Source organism: Serinus canaria, chromosome 1 (assembly GCF_022539315.1).
Source record: "Serinus canaria isolate serCan28SL12 chromosome 1, serCan2020, whole genome shotgun sequence".
Taxonomy (NCBI): Eukaryota; Metazoa; Chordata; class Aves; order Passeriformes; family Fringillidae; genus Serinus; species Serinus canaria.
This window is the reverse complement of record NC_066313.1, coordinates 2,094,234-2,109,166: the sequence shown is the minus strand read 5'-3', so window position 1 is coordinate 2,109,166 and position 14,933 is coordinate 2,094,234.

Genomic DNA, 14,933 nt, shown 5'->3' with positions numbered 1-14,933 from the left:
TAATCAACTGAGCAGAAAGGGAATGTTTAGTAAGTAGTCATATATAGTTGTTTTAACTGGATTTAGGCCAGAAACCTGGGAAAACCTGCTGTTAATGGCAAAAATGGAATTGGGGTTTTTAAGTCACCAATGACCAAGTCCTTTGGTTTTCACTTGCATATTAAGCCACAGCATCTAAAGCAGCAGAGTTGTGGTAGAGTTTTCTTTTATAACTAGTTACCAACATTTCCTCCTTCAGTGAGCAGGAATGATGTCTGATTTCCCCAGGAACTCACAAGAAATTAAGTCCTATTCAGGCCTGTACAGAGAAGCAGCAACACCACAGTCAGTTGGTTATTTCAGTTAGTCAGTGCTAGAGAAAACAATAATTAACACCAATTTTATCTCATCATAGGCATCTGAGTGGGTTTAAATGCACCACACCAGGTATTTAGCTATTTTAATTTATCATTTTATTGGCTTCATCAGAGATATAACCACTCTAGTGTTCATAAACAGAAGATAGAAAACCTCGAAAACACAGTTATAATTGTCCTATGCATTTCAGGATAAATTTATTATCATTAGTCAGAAAATAAATCAGCATCATGGAAAATCAGCAAAAATCTGTTTGAGATACCATAGACATACCTTAGGTTAGAAGGAGAGGAAATAAAATTGGAAATATTATTTTATTATTATATATATTGATGTTGACATATATAAGCATGCATGTATTTATAATAGCAATTTTTATGGCATTTTATGTTATATATGTTACCTGATTATATGTATGTTACCTGATGATGATATTTTTATATCATATTTTTTGTGTCCTTGTTTGTAAAGGTCATTAATGGGGGATGGAAAACTGTTGAAGACAGGAAAAGACTTGAACCTTCTGGAGAATAGATTAGGATAGGAAACAAGGGAAGAATAAGAATAAAATGTGATTGGAGCTTTTAAAATAGTGAATGTTAAAACTACATCATATGAAAGGAAGAAATTGAAACTCTGAGTGAATTCTCAGGAACTCAAAAAATTAAAGACAAGAAAGGTTTTCCTGTCTGTATTATAGAGTGAAAACCTAATAAAGAGATATTTAAAAGGGTTTTGGCTTCGAAAAAACCCTTGAAATGTTGTTCAAAAATGACATTTTGAAACTATACATTGTTCAGTCAAAACTAGAATAGCAAAATTTGGCCCATAATGAGGGATTTTATGGCAGTACAAGACAGGAGCAAACTGCAACCAACATGATCTGAGTGCGAGGGACTATGAATGAGAGGCCATATTTTCTATGGCTTTCCATAACTTTATATCAAGACTTTAATTACTTTTCTTAGTTTTTTTAAAAGGAAGAGTAAAAGAAAATACAGAAAAAAGCATGACTGAAAGAAGAAACGGAATATACAGTGGGAAGGAACCTGAAGATTAGCATATTCCTGGCTGAGTTGGCCTGGTCTACAATCAGAATGTGAGATTTGTGAAACTTTTTTATTTTTGGCTTGTAACATTTTCATTGGACTACACCCAAATGAAATCTTTGTCCAGTAACAACAACCTCCTTAAGTTGTCTGTTCTTCACACTCACACCTGTTAATATATTTTAAAGGAAATACTAAAAATATGTTACAAGTAGAGACATAACATATGTCAGGAAGAATGAATGAGGTGATTTAGAATTAAAACTTTCAAGGTGCCTGGTTGGTGAGCCATGCTCCAAAGCACTGCAGGTTGACCTCAGCTGGATCCAGGAAAACTGCTGAGATGGATCCTTGTCACTCCTTCTCCCTAACTTTGGTCTCTTAGTGTGGGGCTCAAGTTTGTAAGAAAAGTTGGAAAATATTTTGTGATGTGGTGGTGAGTGGAGACAAAGCTCTGGAGTTCTGCATCTGCTGTGTATAAACTCAGGGGGCTGAACTTATAGATTTTTGTCCCTTTCAGCAGCAAATCCCCACCAAGAGGTACTTAAATTACAAAGGATGAGAAGCTGAGGAGCACCTCACAGGGAGCAATTTCCCAGCAAAAAGAAACACAGAACAAACAAAGAAAACATGTAAAAAAATGCTTTGTTTTAGAAAGATTTCTCGGATTGTGTAAGATGAATTGCATTTTTTCCTCTTTTTGCTGAGTCTGTAAAGGTTTTCATCAGCTGTCACCTGTATCAATGCTACTTTGGAATATGTCACAACATTTGGGGGATATTTGAGCTCCTTGGCATCTTTGGTGCCTAAACACAAGGGCTGCCAGCATCTTGGGTATTTTTGGGACTTATTTCAGGAAAGGGAGTACTAAAGGGGAGTACTGCTTCTAAAGGGAGTAAATCTGTAGTATCCTTACTGTGCAAAGAACAGCCTTTTGAAACATCACTTTGAAATGTAATACCCTGAGTAGATGTTTCATCAAACAAATATTTAGAGAGAGATGTAAGCTCTAGGAGTTAGAATTTGGGAAGGGAATAGAAACCTGGAAATAGATACACAAAAATAAGGTCATTCTTTAATAGGTCCACAGCATTTGCACATGGAAAAAAAATTGTTATAAATCCTTTCTGACATTACATATGTTAAAGAAAGCAAAATTAATCAATCACTGGGAGATAGGCTGGTGGACTGATTAATTAATATAATTCTCCCAGGTCAATTTTTTTTTTAATATGCTAGATATTACCATGAAACCTATCAAATAAAAATTCCTACAGCCATGTTTTTTTTTTTTGTTTCCAGCTTAAACTAACAATACTGACCTTGCCATGAAATAATTTCTTGAGATTAATGACCAGTTTGGGTTAACGATCCCTGGCTGTGCTGCTGACCTTCATCCCCTCCCAGCCAGGCATTAATCCTCAGGAAATTTACTGCACCTTGACTGTTGTTGCTCACACGTGTACAAACCTCAGGAGCTGGGGCAAACATGTATGTTGTACATTGCATCAAGAATTCTTACAGCAAAAACCAAAGCAAGAACAGCTTGGAACCTCTGAAAAATCAGAAAGGCAAATAATCTGATTTTGATCAAAGAATCAGTGACAGCCTTCGCTGTGCACTGTTCTCTCTGTATGAGTCTTGGAGCAATTATTGAGGAGTATTACAGAATACAAAAAATGTAGCCCTTGGCATTGACTATCAGGGTCAGGCATTTCTGAAACTGCTATCAACTTTGAATTTAAATGCCAAATACAATATTTTTCCTTGATGCAATTCTTCCGAGTACCATTCATCCTCCTTTTGCTGGAAATGGTGCAAATCAGAACAATGCTTTTATGAAGGTATGAAATGAATGGAAGGTTTTGGCTTTCATTTTTCACTACCCACAGGTCACATAATAATTCTTGCACTTAGCTACAGCTTGCAGAGGGAGATGATGAGGCAGAGGGTTTGCACAAGACCTTACAAAAAGCCATATATAGAGTTATAATTTGAAAATGAGATGTTTCTTATTAATAATTTTCTTGGTGTTCATTCCTGAAGACTTTTTTCTTCTCTGTGCTAAGGATGTGATGTTTATATATCTGATGATGGTGTACAAACCAGAGTTACCTTTTCTAACACCAAGAATTTCATCAGAGCTCCAGATACAGAAACAAATAGGAATAAAAATGTGATATGATCCTCCCTCCTACAGTTGTTTGAACTGGCAGTTCTGGGGAAAAAATTACACAAACCCCATGGCTGAAATCAGATATAAATACTTCACTGTATCAGAAGTCTTACTGTTAAATTTGGATCTAATTAAACTTCTTCTTCCTTCTGAAAATGAACAAATAAGAAATTTGATTGGGAAGACATCCTAGAATACTTTAGTCATGTCAGTTAATGCCTGTAGAATTAATTTAAGCAAAGACACTTTTCCTTGAAAATTAATGGCTTTAAAGGCCTTGGCAGATCCATCTTCTTCCATATTCTGTGACTTTCTTGTCCCAGTTCTTTACCAGCCTAGGCTCTGCATTGCCTCCCAGCACTGTTCTGGCTAAGGGAAATTGTATGGAAACCTTGGAAGTGCTGTATTTTAACCATCTGTGCAGATAACCTGTGAAAAATGTCAGGGATTTATTTCCCCCACAAACAATTCATCACAAAGTCTTCCCAGCATTCCCACGTCTGCCAGTCTGAAAGGCAAAATACCTGAGGAGCAGGAATAAAACTCCTCCAAAATGTTTTATTTCCAGGGCAATTTCTGACTGTGCAGATGTGGGTGGAGCAAGTAAAAGAATGGTTTTCCCAGTGGTTTTCCCAAGAGAATAAAAATAATCAAAATGCTTTTTAAGGACTTGATGAAGACTGTTAGGCATTTTTTAAATGACAATAAGCTGAGTCATCTTTCTTCTCACACTATATTTAACTTTGTAAACCTTCCATCAGAACTCTTTGCATGTAACATAAGCTAGATACAAAAATCCAGTGAAGTCTTTACAAAGCGAACATTTTATGGATAGTTTCCCCTGGTACATTCTGATAACACAAAAGTACAAACAATTTGGCCTTTCTCTAGTTCTAAGGGGATTTTGCTAAGATAAAATGAGAAGTTCAGCAGTTGTTCAAAACTCTAGCTTTAGTGTAAATTTAGTATCTTGCAGTGCAGAGGAGGAAGAAGGAAGATTTTCAGGGAGATTGAAAGAATTTAGTATGAAAATAACAGAACTTTATTGTTTTGGTCAATCCCTGACATGAACTGAAATGTTTTTTTTTCTCCAAATCTCTTTTGACCTTATGGTATTTCACTAGCATGAAGTTTATCTAATTTCCAAATATTTGTTCTGGTATCACACTGACATTGGAATAGGAGTGATCTTTTTAGAAACAGCAGTGCAGGTAATAAACATTAATGATTTCACTAAGAGTAAAAAATTATGGATGGCTCATCACTCAACACTATTCCAGCTCTGTCTCAATATCCCATACCTGAGGCAAGAATCCTCAAATATTTAGTTATTGATTAACAACAGCCAGCTTGAAAAGATTTTGAGAAATGGAGAGCTATTGACAATAAGGACAAGAGCACCAGAACAGGACAAGAACATCAGAACAGGGCAGGAGTGGGAGGATAATCCCATTACAGTTCTTTGTCTTACAGTATGTATCAGGCATGGAAGGAATTGTTTTATTTTCTATTACCAAGCTACATGCATCCAGGGCAGATATTCCAGCCTCCCCTCCTGGTGGTGGGAGAGCAGCTCTGTCACTGCTGGGGCACAGGGAAGGACAGCTTTGGGCTCCCTCTGGTTCACAGCCTGCAAATTTTGGGGCCATGGAGGGTGGGGGACTGGTGAGGACAGACTGCACACACTGCTGGCCTGATTCAAAGCTACACGGAGCACCTGGCACAGCTGAGTCTTGGACAGGCCTCCAGAGGGGTTTCTGACCTGTTTTCTTGTAAGGTTCATTTCTCTGACCTGTTTTTTTGTAAAGAATTAGAGAAAATGCTCAAATCTGCCATTACACCCACTTCCATCCACCTGAGGGGTTTAGACTGTCTCTTCTCCCAGGCAAGGAAGGACCAGAAAGTCACTGTGGTCATTCCTGACATGTCCTTAAAGATATCCATGACACAGGCTCCAGAGTTTTCTAGGCACTCTATTGCACATTGACACTTTTCTTAAAATTAGAAAGGACTTTTCAAAATGCCTGTCCCAAACAGTTCTCTTTTCAGTTCAAGCTTGGGGCTCCTTGTTTCCACCAAAGAAATAAGGTAACTCCTTGCAGTGTGTCCTGCAATGAAAGATTGTTGGCATGACTGCCACTTTGGGCACTGTGGTGTTTAACAGCAGCTGGAAATTCAACTCCAAATAAGCTCCTGCCCTTCCTCCCTGCTCCCTTCAGTTAGAGAGGGACAAAGGCAGAGACTGAGGGTTGAAATAATTTACTGAAAGCAAACAGCAAATTGTGAGGAAATGCACAGTAGCAGCAGCAACCTGTTTGAATAGATCAAGATTAAACACAATCACACCTGATTCACTCTATATGTGCCAGAACAAGAGGAAAACAATGAGTCCTTCTCTCTATTCACATCACATTTACTGCAGAGAAAAAGTTCCTTTCTTCATGCAGGACCGTTTTTTTTAAAGGGTTTCTTTTTTCTCTCTAGCCCTGCCAACATTCCTTTCACATGAAGAAACTTGAACAGATTTAAGCCCTTGTTCAGAGCACGGTTTGTAGTACAAACATGCTACAGTTATCAGCTCACAATGCCCAAATACACAGGGGCAAAACCACACTGAGCTCCCACAACTTAATTTTAGAAAATGGTACAAAAAGTAGGTGTTCTAAAAGCAGGTCACTATTTTGTCATCTGTTCATGAAAGATGGTAAAACTAGTGTGGCCTATAAGATTTAAGATATATACTCAATGATTAAAATGTTCAATATAAATATAAATTGTACAAAATAAAATACAAATTACCTCAGCACACTTTGCTTTGCCTGCTCGGATTCCACAGGTTAGCTTTATAACACAGCCGAGGAGACAAGAGTTATTCTAGAAATTCCACCTGTCCCCACTGGTATGTACCCAAAACTGAGGCCAAGTCTAGCATGATGTCAAAATGGATCCACTCACACAAGACCAGAATTAACCTAACTGACAGCACTTGATGTTATCCAGACATTCTTAGAAAAAAAGAGAAAAGCTAAACTGGGCTGAATTTTTGCTAGGGAAAATATGCAAAAATGAGGGGCTGAGATTTCTGCTGAGTATTCATCTCTGAAAACTACTTTTTTATCCTGCTCATGTAGGGTGGGACACTGCCAAGCAAGGAGATGACAGCCATGTATGCACGTTTTGCATCCTAGCTGAACAGTAGGATAAATTCCAAGCTCTTGTGCACGTGCTTAGAGTGCAAATTCATGGGAGCCTTATCTTGTGAGATGACAGAATAAACCCACAGTCATTCAGATGTATTGCAGTGCCAGTCCCAAGGGGGCCTTCTAATACAACAGAAATCTCTTTTTGTTTGCATCTGGCCACTCATATTAGTTTTTAAGCTGTCTGAGTTTTTGTGGAGACTGGTTTTCTGCATAGCATGTCTGAAATAGGAACTGTTTGGAACAGAGTACTGGGTTGGATTTTTCAAGACTGTTTAGATTTATCCTTAAAAAAAAAAGAGTAGGCTATTCACAAATAAACTGGCAGAGAAGGAGATCTGAACCCACAATACACTGGGTTTTTTGGTTTTAAGTTCCATTAGTTGAGAACTAGGCTACTAAGACAAAAAAGATTGTCACCACTAAATGATTTAATGGATGATTTCTATTTCTCTCCAATCAATTGCTGAGTCATCCCTTTTAGTGTCCATAAGGTTTGTTAAGGTCAGAGCTTCTTTCTGGTGTTATGTTGCAACTGAATCGATTCATGTAACAGTTCACAAGAAACTCATGAATAGCTGTTTTTCCCCTGAAAGAGATATGTAAGTGAAGACACTCAATTTAATTTGGGCAGATTTATCAAGAATGCAGAACCCATAGGAAAAAAAAAACGGAGAAGGAAAAAAAGGAAGGAAAAGTTCCAGTATTCCCTGGCAGATAGGTCTGTAATGACTAATTGTGCCTGATGGTTGTAGTAGCATTTTGCTAAACAATGTTGATAGTTCCTGTAGTGTATAATTTGGCAGGACACTGTTGTTCCTTGAGAATGTGGAATTCAAATGCCTCAACGTTGGAAACATAGTGTAATTAAAACTGCTGCTTTATTAATGGCTGGTTTGTGAGCTATGTGATCCTCCACTCCAGAAAATTGCAAATAGTCTCAACAGTTATGCCTGAACTGAAATAAAACCTAGAAATTCAACATAAGTGGAGGGGAAAAGCAGGGAAAACATCTGCATGGGTCACGGAGTATAAGCATGGAAATATATGAGATTTTGATTTGAAGCTCAAAAAATAGTTTTAAAAACACAAGTAGTCTGAAATCTGCATAATTTCTTTTGCCAAGCTATACATGAAATCTTCCCTGAACATTTTTTAGGAGGGCACTGATGAGTTCAGAAGGAGCTGTGTCACGCTTCAGCATTCCTAACACAATGCCTCAGCACAGGCAGTAGAAGGTGCTCTTGTAACAGCAAACAGTGATGCTTGATTTGACCAGCTCAGGAGCCAAAGGATTGCACAACCTGATTGTTTTCAATCAAGCAAGGCCGGCTTTAGCCACACCAAAGTGGATAGAGAGGGAATTCCTTCATGGTGTAGGGACTTACCCCGTTGCTTTTGTTCCCTCTGTCTACTGCACCTGGATTATCCCACAGCCCTGGAAGTCCTGACAGCTCTAATGGTGCAGATTATTTCTCTATTTAAATAGATTTGAAAAGTTAATTTCTACTAAATATGGTTTACCTACATAGTAATTAGGACAGGTGAGTGTGAAACAACTTTTACTGCTTCACAGTGTCAGATATTGGGAATCTTATTGCTGCAGCTTTCAGGAAAGGGAGCTGAGCTTTTTCCTGGGCAGCTGTTAATGGTGAATGGGAGAAAACAGTTTTTCAGTAGTTTTAACATCCTGCCTGTTTTTATCTGAGCATTGCAACTACAAGAGAGCCAGCATTTTCCAAGCCCTTTCAAATGCCCAGAAAAAGTAAAAGTAAAAAGTAAAACAGAGCATGAATTGTGAAAAAGGATGTTGTGAGTGGACAGTTGTGGTTCTGGTTTCCATTGTTGGGAATCTCAGCACTTACAGAATGAGGTCTGTGGAAGGAAAACAGATAAGTAACACAGGTTCACTTAACTGGAACATTTGAAAAAAATGTTAACATTTCTCTTTAGACATTAATGGATTAATTTCAATTTGTCCCTTCAAGACTTAAAAGAACTTACAGTTGTTACTCTCTAGAGGAAGGCATATTGTAATCTTTACTATGCCCTGGAAATGACAGTGTGTTTTCACTCACATCTTAGGATCAGTAAACCCTACTACCAGAATTATTCTTTAAATAAGTCTTATCTATGGATTTTTATAGTTCATGGTGATTCCCAGTCTGAAGAAGAGTAAGTGCCAGTGAGATTTCCCCTGAAATTTAAAGGAAGAATTATCTTGAGTATCTTTTACAGTAGTGTTTCCTGATTCATGACAGTATTAATAGCCAGACAAACCAACAGGGGACATGCTGTAAGAAGCCTCAAGCATCACACATACTGATTAATACGTAAGAACTTGTCAATGTTTAGGAAAAAAAAAAGAAATGGATGTTTTGAAGTCACAAGTTTGTTTCCTTTTATATCTTAATGTAATTATTTATTTACAGCCCACTGCAGTTGTGCTTGTTAGTGATGACTAAAAAGCTGTGCCAACAAGTTTCCATTAAAAATAAATCTAATTAAAAAGAAGAGAAGAAGCAATGTAGAATTACAGGATCACATACCTAGCTGGTTTTTTTCTGAAATGTGCATTGCAAGGCACAGAATTTCAGATTCAACAGAAATTTCCCTAAATGAACTGTCCTGCTCTTCTGCACAATATATAGACTTTATCCCTGTAATAGTTTTGGCCTTTAAGCTGGCACAATAACCCACACTGTATCACCAGACAGCTTTATGCTTTGTTTGGCAGAACATTTGAAGAGAGAATACATGACAGGTAAAAATGATTAATTCACCCAAAGAATTATCCCTGTCTCCTAAAAGAAAAGGCTTGTTACAAGCCTAGTCACTGCAATTATACATTCTAGAAGCTGAAATTATCATGCACTGATAAAATCACAGGATGGTTTGGGCTGGAAAAAACCTTAACTATAATCTGGTTCCAACCCCCCTGCCATGGGCAGGGATGCCTTCCACTAGATTATGTTGATGCTCAAAATATCACGAATTTATGGAAATGATGCAGTGCCCTGACATGGCACTGCTGCTGCTGCCTCAGAGAGAGGACCAGTAGGGACCAGTGTGTCCCCATGCTCTCAGCAGTTTCCATTTGCTTTTTCCCATGTGTATTCCTCACACAATTCACTCCTTAAATGGCTCTGACATTGCCCCAGCAATCTCCCTCCCCACATCCCATCAGAGAATTGTCACCACGGCAAAAGAGCCAGGCTGGCTTTTTTCTTAGATGGATTTTTGGCAAATGGGCAGACAGTTTTGAGCACGAATGTGATGAGCTGCAGTTGCCAAGTCACAAGGTATTTTCCTTGTCTTCTTGCTCCTCTCTGTCTGATACAGAGATTTGGGCACAGCTACTTCGTGATGCGGCGTTCTCTAAAGGGACATTGCTCGCTCTCACCTTTGCCAGCTGACCTTGGGTCTTGGGCTTCCAGCATCCTCCTCCTATTCTTGGAAAATTTATTTTCATCATCCAGGTGCCTGGGAAACCCGTGTGGTTCTAGTGCATCCAGTCCTAGCAGCAGGCAGAGGAGTTTCAGGAAGATTCATTGGCCTTTTTGAGCCACACATGATGTTTTCTATGAGTGGACATGACTGCACTGATCTGAGGCAGACAGGAGCCAGGAGAAAGCAAGCACTGTGCAAACCCCACACACATTTATGTCATGGATCCTGATGTTCAGACTCCTCTTTGACCTCATATACCCCTTCCTTATAAACACAGCCTGCCAGCCATGCTCCACCAGGCAATGCTTTTGCAGTGGGACCTCTGGGGCATTGATGACATCATTAAGATAACCCAAAACACAGGCAGGCTTTTCATCTTCACATCTGGAAGCTCTAGGTTTGTGCTTGAAAGTCCCCTCCTGTCTCCCAGAAATGCAGGTTTGCTGCCTCCCCTTTCTGTTTTCCAAATCTGACTTTCAAATGAGCAGAGCAGTAGGAATTTTATTTTGTGCTGGGTCTGGGCATGTCCAGTTCAGCACTTTGTAATTAGTTAGCTGATTTCACAGAACACTGCATGTGGCATGCAGCAAGTGATTGCAAAATGGGTTATAAATGAATCCATAAAAATGTGGGAGCTTTGGCCCATGATGGATTTCCAAACAAAAGCCTTGGATGCTGAATGTTATTTTGATTTTTAACACCTGTAAGAAATGGAGATTTATTTCTCCACCACACTCCTGGCCTGGAGATTTATTTTGCTCATATTACAATCAGGCTTATCTGGGGTATAAGGTTTAACTTCTGGTTAAGTTTCCAGATGCAATTACTGTTTTAAGATGGGTGGTTGTATCTATTGCAGTGATGCTGTGTTGCTTCAGCAGATTTTTAATTCTCATGCATACATTTATTTTGTAGTTTGTCTTGGCCTTACAGGAAACATTCTTCATGAATCTCTTGAAATCCCAGCAGCCTTCACCTTTATAGGGCTTTTACATACATTCTTATAGGAAAGAATTCCTGACAGGCTGTAAGAAGTCTGACAATTTTATTTCTGATCTGGACATTTGGGTTGTGCAAGTGTGCTGTAAGAGGCTCTCCTTTATTTTCCTATTCCTTTCCACCCAGTTGGCTCAGTGAGCTTGCAGTAATTACCACATGTGACATCTGAATTTAGGACTCCCCTGGTACTCAGTAGAGAGTGAATTGATGTCACTACAATGACACAGTAGATTCTTATGTTTGCAATATGTTAAAACATGCTTTTTATTTTAATAAATTTTTGTTCTCCTCTTGCTTTCAAACTATTCCCAGCAATTAGAGGAGAACATTGTAAATTATAAAAAAAATTTTGCTTCTGATTTATGGAGCTTGAAATCATTTTCTCCAGTGGAAATTATCCTGCTGGTTGTATGGTCAGCACATGTTAAACACTTACTCTGTAAAGCACTGCTAAGCTCATTTAACTCAGGAGAAAACCCCCAAGAATTTAAGAGAAGCTAAAGTAACAATGTTAATTTAAAATAAATGGAGGGTTCAGTCTGGTTTAAAATGGTAACTTAAAAAGTATCTGCAGGTGGATGGGAGGCTGGATATGCCCTGGCTGTGTGCTCTGGGAGCCCAGAACCCCATTCTAGGATTCCATTTTAATTACTGCATTTATTTAAAGTGGGGACTTTCTTCTCCATGATTGCAAATTTTTACTTTTTCACAAAAGAGTATCTTTGTTTTTCTTTAATTTTATTTTAAAATGATGATTGCTAAAAGTTGATTGCTTATCTTGGAAAACAAGCTTAAAGAAAATATCCAAAACAAAAAGATTTTGTGCAACCCTTTAGAGTGAGAATACCCACAGAGTGACCTGTAGTCTTTAATTAATAGACACAGTTTGCTATTTATTGACTTGTAGATTTAATTGGTAGTGCTGTAGGAATTCCAGGAGTAACTGAAGATTTAAATTCCTCCAAAAATATGTTGCCAAGTTGTCCTGCCTCAAATCTGCAAGAATGTTTTTGTTTATTCAGCCTTTCGAGTGCTTCATCCACATATTTCTAAGTGGAGCTGATCTGGGTTTTTGCTGAGGGAAAAGGGTCCCTCCAGACCTTGATCAGAGCCAAACCACACATGTTTGTGTGCAGATGGACCTACAGGAGGCAAATTGAGTCTCCTGAGGCAAGGAGGGAGTGCTGATGCTGCCTGTTTCAGATGCAGTGTGAGCTTGCCTCCTGAGTGGCTGTACAAAGAGGAGAGCTGGCTTTTTCCTTAGAGGGCCATTGCATGGTTAAAGGGATTGTACTGGAGTGTCCAGTTCAATCAAAAAGAGAAAACTCAGAAGCCAACATGGCTTGAGTTGCATTGAACCTGAAGTTCTGGGATTTGTTTTCCAACCTGAACAAGCCCCAGAAGGTTTTCTGTGGAAATTTCAGCAGAATTGTGGCACGATATTCCTACCTGGATCACCTCTAGTGGGAACTAAGGAAACAAAGGAGCTTGTAGAACTTGTGGAGATGGACTTGTTGGCAGCCTTGGTGCCACCTCCCTTTCATCCAGCCACTAATGGGGGCCTCAGCATCAGTGGCTGTGATTTGTGCCTCCTTGTGCTGCCTTGCTCCTGATCTCTGCAGTCCCACCTCCACACCCAGTTCCTTGGAGTCACCTTTCTTCTAATTTTTTACCTCTGCTCTTCCCTTGCTACTTCATCCCTTCGTGTTTGTCACCCTACCAAGACAAGAGATGGGCAACCTGTGAACAGCAGATCATAAAATCACCACAGAATTTGCAGAATAGGACTTTTCAGCATAAAGTGCCTTTAATTGTTCTGGTTTTGAGCTCTGTCCTGTGGGAAAGAGTGCACTTGCATTTGTGTTTTTTCTGTTATCCCTTTTCCTGTCTTTGGAGAGCTGCCTGCCCTTCTCATCATTCCAACACTGCTTTTCTCCCTGTTTCTCCCTGTACATAGCTCTGCTTTCTCAGAGTGCTGTGATATCTCTGCACTGTGAGGAGGTGGAGTGGGACACTTCATAACAAAAGACAAAGTTGTGTCTGGTTTTCTTGGCCAGGCTTGGTTTCAGAATTGGTGAGAGAAACAAATTTGAAACCAGGATATGTCTAGGTAGGTCTAGAATTCAGCAGCTGCTGAACAGGCAGGAATTTCTGCAGAGATACAAGAAAACAGTTTATATTTCACATTTCTTATGAGAATGGCAAAAAGTCCCAATCAACTAAACAAGCAATTCCTGATATTAATAAAAATCCTAAGACATCAAGTTGCAAAATTAAGCACCTGGTTTAGGAAGTGCCAGTCATAAGATTTCCTGGCCAATCACAATACCTCTGAATTATGATTCTGTTCTGCAAGAATTCTGGCCCACGTCTCATTTGCATGTGAAACACTGCAGAGCAGTTCCATATTTCACTTATAAGTGTGAAAGAAGAGTGTTTGTTTTTGCAAATTAAGTGTTCTTCTCACACTGGCTGAAGAAAACTCTGCAGATGTAGGATCCTAGACATTGCCTACTGTTTATTAAATGTCTCCTGCTGAAGAGAGTGTTTATTTCCCATCCCAGCTTAGCAGCTTTGCCTTGGTTTGCACACAGGAACCTTCAGCAAACTCATACTATCCATATTTAAAAGAATTTTACTGAATTAGGGCCCTGGCAAATGTTGCCTACAGAATCCCAGGATGGCTCAGGCTGGAAAGGGCATCTGGTGCCACCTCCCTGCTCCAGCAGGGCCATCCCAGAGCACAGGGCACAGGAGTGTGTCCAGATGTTCTGGAATATCCCCAGTGAGGAGACCTCATAGCCTCTCTGGTCTCTGCTCAGGACTGGGAGAAATTCTGCCTCCTGTGCAAGGGATTTGCTGGCATCAGTCCCTGCCTGTGGCTCTGGTGCCACTGTTGGCCTCCAGAGCAGAGCCTGGGTCCTGCTCAGAGCCCTCCCTGCACACAGGGACACCCAGGGACACCCAGGGACAGAAGGGACACCCATGGCTGAGGTCCCCTGTGAGTACAATATCCTCCCTACCATCACAGGGCTTCCTCAGAGCAAGCTGTGACACTGGACCAGACGTGGATCATCGACATCCAGGGACATCCTGAGGACTCCTGAGTTGGCTGCTGACCGTGTTTGACTCTGTGGAGTTTGTCCAAGCTGGGATCCTGATCTCTCATGGCTGGAGCAGATCAGTAACGTTCTGCACTGGTTTGCTGGAGCCTCCTCCAATTTGGAACCGTGCCCAGCTGTATCAAGTCCCCAGGACTTTTTGTTCAAACTGGCAGGGGATTTGCCTTTTTTAACCATTAATCACTAAATTGTGCAAACTGGAGAGTGGGAGACAGGGCATTGTATAGCCCCAGACATAATAAATAGTTTACCAAGGATATTGCATGAAGTCACATGGAGAATTCTTTAGTTATTTATCTTTACTACGCACCAGCTGAGAGCAGACTGGAGTGCATTTGCTGACAAGATTTGTGTGCCATCAGGAAAACATTTTACAGACCTACCACAATAGTCCAGATATTATGCTAAGAATAATAATGACAGCACTAACAGAGTACCTGCAGAACTCCTTCTAGCCAGAGGATGCTTTCAGGTGCACAGATGGAAAAGATAACAAATATGCCTCATCAGGAATCATTTGAAAGCCAATTAAAATATTTTTCCTTTGCAAAGACTGTGATTTGGCAGCTGATTTTATAAA